We start from the raw sequence: 8,653 nt of genomic DNA on the forward strand, positions 1-8,653 counted from the left end.
TTGGCAGAGTGTCCTCTGAAGCTCCACTCCTGCGAGTCCAGCTCAGAGCCAGGCATGGGGCCTATGTCCGGTCAGGTCTAAGGGAGGATGCTGAGCCGGCCCCACCTAATCCACTTGGTCATCTTGCCGGGCCTCCCTTCCCAGTTAGGCCCGCCCTGGAGCCCAGCTGCCAGCCCAGCTCAGGTAGGAAGAGCTTTGCTGGTCTGACATCCTGGTAGGTCTTGACCCCTGACCAGGGTTCTGTCCAGTTGTGGATACAGTAGCCAGGATGGTTCTGTCCTTTGGCCAGTAGCTAGGGGTCTGAGGGTCCAGAGAACCTTCCTCTTCCTGCCCCCCACCCCCACCCCAAGAGTAGTCTGCTCCCTGGCTGAGAACATGCACACACATCCAGCACCACAGATACTCCTCCAGGTAAGGGCTGTTACCTCTCGTGTCCCCACACATGAAACATGCATAGAGTCATTTTCAGGGACAGGCTTGCTTGACCTGGGGGCTGAGACCTTGGCTGCTGACCATCCCCACATCCCCATCATTTCTGCCTGCCCCTGGCCAGTGGGTGACCTTGGGCACATCCCAGCGCAGTTCCAAGCCTCAGGCACATCTGTTGGTGACTTGCAGCCTTGGTGCTAAGTGGTGGTTGGGGAGAACAACCCAAGCTGCGGAAATGGGTGCAAAGGCCCTGAGGTGGGAATGAGGCTTCTGGGCTCAGATTTTGGGAGGAAGCTCCGGGAAGGCAGCGCTGGGTCCCCCTTGCCTCCCTAGCCAGGGCCTGGCATACAGTAGGTGCTCAATAAATGTTACTTCCTGCACCTCTGGGGCCTGCAGTCGTGGGGAGCTGGCTCAGTCTCTTGCGTCCTGTGCCCGTGCCTGTCACTGAGGGTACATCTTTGAGTGCCTGTTGGCCTGTGCTTCCTGTCACCAGAACCCCCAGACAGGTCTCGCTGGAATCCTGCGGTGACAGAACAAAGAGTCTCATTCCATTCCTCCTGGAAAAAAAGTAAAATAACCTGCTGGGAATTTCTGAGCAAGTGGGAACAAGGAGGTGGCGGGAGCCATCATCATCGCCTTAAAAGGCACGACAGTGACTTCGCTGAGCTCACCTGGGGATGGCCTTGGGGGATGGGGGGTTGGGCAGCTGGCTGCCACCTTGTGGCTCACCCCAAAGTGCCTTCCCTTGGATCCTCGCTGACAACCTTGACAGTGGGGGCTGCCTGCTGGGCCCTGTTCCATTCCCCCACCCCACACCCCTAGGTGCCTAGCACCCTCCCATCGGCTCTCAGCACGCAGCTACTTGTCTGAATTTTCCTGGGTCCCCTGCCCGCCATGGGCTGTGTCGCTGTTCAGGCTGGCGCTCAAGGTCTCCAGTATCATGCCTCCTTCAGCCAGGCCCAGACCCCTGGCCTACTCCCAGGAGCCCAAATAGCTCTCCCCGCCCTGCCAGCAGCAGGCTCAGAAGCAGGGCTGGAGGCCGACAGGCGAGGCCTCACCCAAACCTCACTGGAGGCGGGAGAGAACGCCCATGAGCCTGGGAGTGAGGGAACTAGCACCCGGGGACCTTCAGGGCCTATTAACACATCAGAACTTAAAATGTCAGGATCCTTGCCGCGTCCTCCACATCCATCAGCCCCCCTGGGCCCACCAGCACAACTTGCCCAGGGGCCCACTTCACAGTCCCTGGCCCACAATCCCAGCGCCCATAATGACTTGGAATGCCTCCAGAGGTGGGCCCACCAGCACATGCCCAGGGGCCCACTTCACAGTCCCTGGCCCACGATCCCAGCGCCCATAATGACTTGGAATGCCTCCAGAGGGCAGTGCCCAAGCCGGCAGGTAGAGGTATCGTGAATACCTTACCCTACCAGGCACTGCCCGAAGTACTGTGTGTATAGACAGTACATTTGTGTATTTGATCTTCCCCTTGAAGCAGCGTCTATTATAATCCCATTTCACAGATAAGAAACTGAGGCTCAGAAAGGGTGAGCAACTTGCCCGCGGGCACATAGTGTCTGACTGGTAGGGCTGGAATTGGAGACCAGCACCCCTTCACTCTGACCCTTCTCATGCTACTAGGGGTCTGTAACGCATCGTGTAGCTCAAGGGAGAAGGACGGGGCGCTCGTCTGTTGGGCCTTCTGTTGGCCCTTTCAGAGTTGCTTTGTCTAACCCTACAACCGCGATCTCCATTTCACAGATGGGGAACCTGGGCCCAGGGAGTCAGAATCCTCTGAGGTCGCAAAGCCAGAATATGCCCCGCCAGGCGTCTCAGATGCTGCATCTCACCGAGTGGTCATCGCAGCCCCGTGAGCCGTGAGCCGTGAGCTGTGAGTCGGTGCTGCTGTTACCACTCCTGCTTTCACAACGAGGAAACAGAGGCACGGAGCAACAGCCCCTCAGGTCAGACTCTCAGGAGCGGCACAGCAGGGATTCAAGTCCCAGGTTCAGGAACTCCGCGTTAACCACTCAACTGTGGGGGCCTGGCGGCTCCTGTGAGATGTGGGGGTGGGGGCAGGGGGCCCAGCAGCCACTGCGGCCCCAGTGTTCCTTGGCCCTCACAGGCTCACATGGGCCCACTTGCTTGACAGACGGGGCAGTAGGGGATGCTGCGCTTAGAGTGCTAGCAGACAGGTAGGGGTGGGGAGCCACAGCCAGCCCCACCCGCCTCGGGCCCTGGCCCTGCAGCTGGCCTCCAGGTCACTGGCTTCATGTGACTTTGGAGAAGTGGCGCCACCATGCCCCAGCCCCACGCAGCCAGGCAGAGAAAAGTGCTGTGAGAGAAGACGCTAAAGATAGCCGGCCGCCGACTTCCCCATCCTCACGGAACACCACCTCGTCCCCACGGCTCCTTCAGCAGCCCCCACCCCACGCCGGGCCATCCTTGGGGCCTGGTGGCCCCGCCTGGGCATCACACAGGGACCCAGGCAGTGGTCGCGGTGTGAAGACCCACCACCCTCGGGGCACCCTGCCCGGCAGGGATGTGCCTTGTGCTGCTCAAGCAATCCCTCCCACGGGGCAGGAGTGTCATCACCCCCAGTTTATAGGGGAGCCGGAGCAGAGGGGACACCAGCCCATTCACACACCAGTGTCTGTGAGCACACCTTGGCACGGACACAAGCTCTTCATTTTTCATTGTGGCCTGAGCCCTGAACATGCCAGCATGGCAACAGCACGGCCCGTTAAGACATCATGCGATCCCCCATTCATCTGTGAGCCCGTCTCCTCCATGTGGAAGTGTTTACACCAGGGCCGTCGGTGACACTACATCCGGGCCTTTCTTCCGTAGTGCTGGCTGTGAAACACTTACCAACACCACTGGCCACCCCCTCTGATCTGCTAGAGACTCCCCGTGGCTGAACCCACCTGGGAGCCCGCAAAGGAGCTGGGCTGGTGCAAGCCCTAGAGGGCAACGCCCTGGGGCACAGAGGGGGGGGACGAGGGGGGGTGAACGGTGGATCTGGTTCAGAGCGGCAAGCCCAGTGCTCCAGCACCATGCCTACCACCTCACTCTGCCTCCTGGGGCCAGGCACAACCCTGAGCTTTGCAAAGCCATCAAAGGCAGGCCCTCCTTGCTCCGGCGCTTCTCGTGGCTCCGCGCTGCACATTCATGGACTCATATTCGCAAAACGTTTATTAAGCACTCACTCTGCATCGGGCACCTTGGGGTGGCATTCAAGGCTTCTCACAATTTGGCCCCAGTCTACCTACCAGCACATCATGTGGGGCCACCAGAGTTGTCCTCCCCAGGCCTCGAGGTTGTACCGAGGTGGCTCCGTGTGGTGGCGGAAGAGCCGGCAGGGCTAGGTCCTGGCTCAGTCTCCCCCAGGGCAGTCAGTGACGGCACTCAGGGTGCTGGACGGAGGACCCTGCAAGGGCTATGCCCACCTGGCTCCTGGCACGGGTTCACACGCCACGTGTGGCCCACACTCTCCATCAGTAAATACTGAGAGGATGGCAGCCACATGAGACAACATTACTCCCATTTCACAGACGGCAAAACCAGGGCTTGGAGCGGGCAGCTGACTCCCAGGCTCACACAGCCCACTAAGCACGAAGCACCAAACAGCCCCCAGCTATTGGTTTGGCTTTCGGGGTTTTGGCTTGATTGACATGAGGCTTTGCATTTGGGAGTTTGCAGCGTTGCTTTTGTCTTTAAAAGCCTGATCGGCCCTGGCTGGGCAGCTCAGCTGGTTAGAGCATTGTCCTGATACACCAAAGTTGGGGTTCGATCCTCGGTCAGGGCACATACAAGAAGCAGCCAGTGATGCATAAGTACGTGGAACAACAAATCGATGTTTCTCCCTCTGTCTCTCTCCCTTCCTCTCTCTTCCTGGACACAATGTGAAGGCCCACGGACCCGAGCGTGGCTGAAGGAAAGCCAGGTTTCCGCAGCCCGGGGTTCCTTTCAGCAGGCGGACGAAGGAACCTCCTGGCAAACGAGCGTTTTCAGAGGACTCCTGAGGCGTGGATGGAGCCTTCACATTTCCCTCGTAAGTGTGAGCACCCACGTAAGTCTGATCTGCGGGCTGGGTGCTGTACCGGACAGAGCCTGGGCCGGGCATCGGAATGGCTTGGCCCCGTCCCAGCTGCCCTGAGAACTCAGTGCGCGGGCCTCAGTTTTCTCGTTTGAGGCCTGGGGCCCAGGGCGGGCTGAGGTTGGACAGTTTCTCCCGCCCTTTCAGCTCTGAGGTTGGGGCTCTGAAGGCCAGAGGCCAGTGCAGGGTGAGGAGAGACGGAGAGACGCGGCACGCTGCAGCCATCAGGGAAGGCTTCCTGAAGGAGGGAGGCTTGAGCTGAGCTGTGAAGGCTGAGCGATACCCTGACTGGGGCTCCCCTGAATAGGAATGGGTGGTTCTGGAAGGGCGGGAAAGCATATTCAGGAATGAGTTTGGAATAGAGAGAAGGAAGCAGGTGGGAAGGGGGTTGAGGGTGGGCAGCTGGAGGTTCCCTGAGATTCTCCCTCGCACCTCATCTCAAGGGGCCCCACTTCCCCAGACCAGGATGGGGTGTATGGGGCGGGGACGTCGTTCTTGTGGCCCCAGTAGAGCGTGTGCCAAGCGCCACACCTGGTGCTTGCCCTGCACTGGCTCATTCACTCCTCATTGCGGGGAGGCAGGCGCTAAGAGCCCCCACTCACAGAAGGGGATCTGGGCTTGACTCCCAGGCTCCTCTGGGCCTGTTACCTCTGAGGGGCGGGATAGGAGCCTTTCCTAGAAGCAGAAGGCCAGCGCCTCGGAGCTTCTGCGCAGACTGTCCCCCGCCTGGGATGCCTGTTCTTTTCTGTGGTGGGAAACCCCAGCTCGCCCTCTGGGCTTGGCTCAAACGTCACCTCCTCCTGGAAGCCCCCCTGATCCCCACCTGTGTCAGGGTCCTCTGATGTTTGCTGTTTTTTTTTTAACCTGAGGATATTTTCCCATTGATTTTCTTAGGGAGAGTGGAAGAGAGAGAAAGACAGAGAGAAATATCGATGTGAGAGAAACACATCAATTGGTTGCCTCCTGCCTGTGCCCTGACCAGGGCCTGGCCGGGGAGGAGCCTGCAACCGAGGTGCGTGCCCTTGACCGGAATCGAACCCAGGACCCATCAGTCCTCAGGTTGACGCTCTAACCACTGACGCTCTATCCAAACTGGCTAGGGCTGATGTCGCTCTTTCTGTCCTCTCTGCTTCTTACCTACCATGGGCACTAGGACTGTCACTACATGATCATTTTTGCAGTTTTTGGCTCTATCTTCCCAGTCAGGGCTGTATCTGTTCAGTTATTTTTGTGCCTTCAGCACTCAGCATAGTGGTGAGCACACAGTAGGGGTTCAATGCTATCTGTTGAAAGCCCAGGGGACTGAAGGCATGAATAAACACATTTAAGCATGAATGAAGTGGTTTTTCTGAAGTTCACGGCTGGCCAGGGCAGCATGGGCGTGGGGGAGCCCGGGGGTCCCGCTCTGGGGCTGTGCCCCGCCCTCTCTTGCCTTCGGTCTGGTTTCCCTGCTTCTGTTCTGGATGCTCATGTCTGTTCTCCATCCAGCAGCCAGAGCGATCCCGTTAAAACTCAAGTCAGCCCGCATTTCTCCATATTGAGTTTCAGTTTTACAAGATGAAAAGGGTTATAAAAATGTATATATGCATTTAACACCTCTAAAATGTACATTTAAAAGTAGGAGTACATTTTATGTTATGTGTATTTTACCACAATAATAAAAAATGCACCCCTCCTCTGCCCGGAACCCTGACAAGCCCCCCTGGAGGCAGAGGAGAGCCTGAGTCAGGGCCGGGGCCAGTCTCGCCCGCTCTCGCCCGCGCCAGGGCCAGCTGTCCTCTCCGCAGTGCTCCTCTAACAGGGCGCTGGCTCCTGCCTCAGGGCCTTTGCACTGGCTCCCCCTCTTCCTGGAATGTGCCTCCTCTAGAAGTTCACACAGATGCCACTTTCTCGGTGAGGCCTCCCCTAACTCCCCTGTTTATAGCTGCACCCTGTGCCTGGCACGGATGCCCCTCGGGGCTCACCTTGCCTCTGTCACGGCGCTCCCACCTGCTACCCTCTGTGGATGAGCTTATTCCTCGTGGTTCCTGCCTCTTTCCCACTCCCTTCCCTTCCCTTCCATCACTGCTCTTCGGTTTCCAGAGAATCGGGTGGGAAGGATGTGGTTGCAGCGCGTGAGAGAGAGGGGAGCGCTCCCAACTTCCTCAGAGCGTTTTTAGGAAAAGCTGAAGTGAAAACGGCTGGGGCAGCGGAGTGCTTCCTGCAGCCGCCCCAGGCCAAGGGCGTGTGTCCAGTCTGCGTCTGTGCGTGTGGTGCTCGGAGGGGAAGGGTTTCGGGCCCCTCAGGGCCCTGGGGTTGAGCTGCGGGCTCTCTGGCTCCCGGCTGCTCCTGGACGCCCCAGTGCCGTGGGGCCTTCTGTCCTTCCCATCCCTGGACTGTGTGACCTACTGGCTCCGGAACCAGACTTTCAGGGTCCCAATCCCAGCTCTGCCACCGACTCTATGCCCTCGAGGAAGCAATTTAACCTCAATGTACCTCAGTCTCATAATCTGAAAAATGGGGATGATCAGACAGGAATCCATTTCCTATCCTTGTGGCCAGGATTTGAAGAGTGAAGGCGGTGAGGGCTGAGACCAGCGGTGGGTTAAATACTCACGATTGGTAGTGGCCTGAGACCCAGCTTGTGGGAGAGGCAGCCCGGCCTCAGGGCTGTGCTCCCAGGCTAAGGTCACCTGCCGCGGAGGCGGGGCTGCAGCGGGAAGTCCAGCGAGGTCCAGGCAGGTGGTCTCAGAAGAGGCCTTAGGGATGAGGATGCTCTGGCCAGGGAAGGAGGGAGGAGGGGAAGGTGCCGCAGGGGGTGGGCAATGGCCCGGTGGAGGCTGCAAAAACTCCATGAGACCCAGGGATGAGGCTGGAGCGCAGACACAGGGCCCTCCTTACCTGAGCGCCAGGCTGTGTTGGACTTTGTCTGGGGCAGTCGGGAGCCATGGGAGGTGGTTGAACAGGAGCATGGAGGCTTCAGCCAGGGCTTCTGGTTCCAGAAGACACCACGATAGCATAGGCTGAGAAAATGAGACATTTTGGCACAAAATACTTAGAAAACACACTGCCTTAGGTAGACTGGTAGTCTTCAGAGGCAAAGGGTCCAGGGGAGTGTGATCCATGAAGACTTTCCTGGAGGAGGTGGCCTGGAAGTGAGCCTTAGAGGAGGCAAAGAGAGACTGCCACAGTGTGCTGGCTGACTCTGGGCAAATGGCTGCCCTCTCTGGTCTCTGCCCTGCTTGGGCTAACCGAGGCCCCGCCCCTGCGACGCTCAGCTCTGACATTCCGCGGTCAGGGACAGGGACCGCTGGAATCTGCCTGGGCACCTTCAGGTGTTTGGTTTAGAATGAGCCTCCGCCTGCCTCGGTTTCCCCTCAGCACTGAACGGGGGGCGGGGGCTGGAGGTGAGGCAGGGAGGGTAATAATGCCCGATTGTTTAGGACCTTGCACACCTCCGGGGCCAGATGCCAAGGATTGTTTCCATTCATGGGAGGGTGGGCCCTTCCTGCCAGGAGAAAATTCCAAGCTCCTGAAGCTGGGTGGGGGTGGGGGTGCCTTGCCACCCCCTCTGACCACATACCCGCCGCCCAAACCTGTGGCATCAACGGGTTTTTTCCTTCTCTCTCTTCCCTCTCTTGGCAAAGGTAGCAGCCCAGGGCCCCGAAGAGAGGCCCTCAGCGCCTTCTGTTTGCTCCGGAGCGCCCCCTCTCTTCCCTTCTCCCTTCCCATGTTTGCTGTTCCAGGCAGGGGCCAGATGGACCGACCGCCCCCCCTCCTGCCCCCAAGGCCTGGCTTGTTCCATCCTGATGGTCCGGGTGATGGGAAGAACGCAGGGCTCATGTCCTCTGGGACAATGGGATTGTTGTTTGGGAACTTGCTGCCTCTGAGAGCCTTGCTCCCAGCATTCCCTAAATCTGTTTCGGTGGTTTTGATCTTTGGTCGCAAGATGCTGCATTTCTGAGATGATTTGGTTCTAAGAGTTCTTGCGCCTGGAACGAAGCATGTTCCACTATGTGATGGTCCTGGAATTTTCTGGTTGTAAGAACCTACTTCAAAGGCACTGATTCTAGAGGTTTGGATCCAGTTGTCTGTAGTCCTGATGCCACACCTTGGGTTGCGGTGCCACAGGGGCTGGGGGGCGGG

Source organism: Myotis brandtii, unplaced genomic scaffold (genome assembly GCF_000412655.1).
Source record: "Myotis brandtii unplaced genomic scaffold, ASM41265v1 scaffold339, whole genome shotgun sequence".
Lineage (NCBI taxonomy): Eukaryota > Metazoa > Chordata > Mammalia > Chiroptera > Vespertilionidae > Myotis > Myotis brandtii.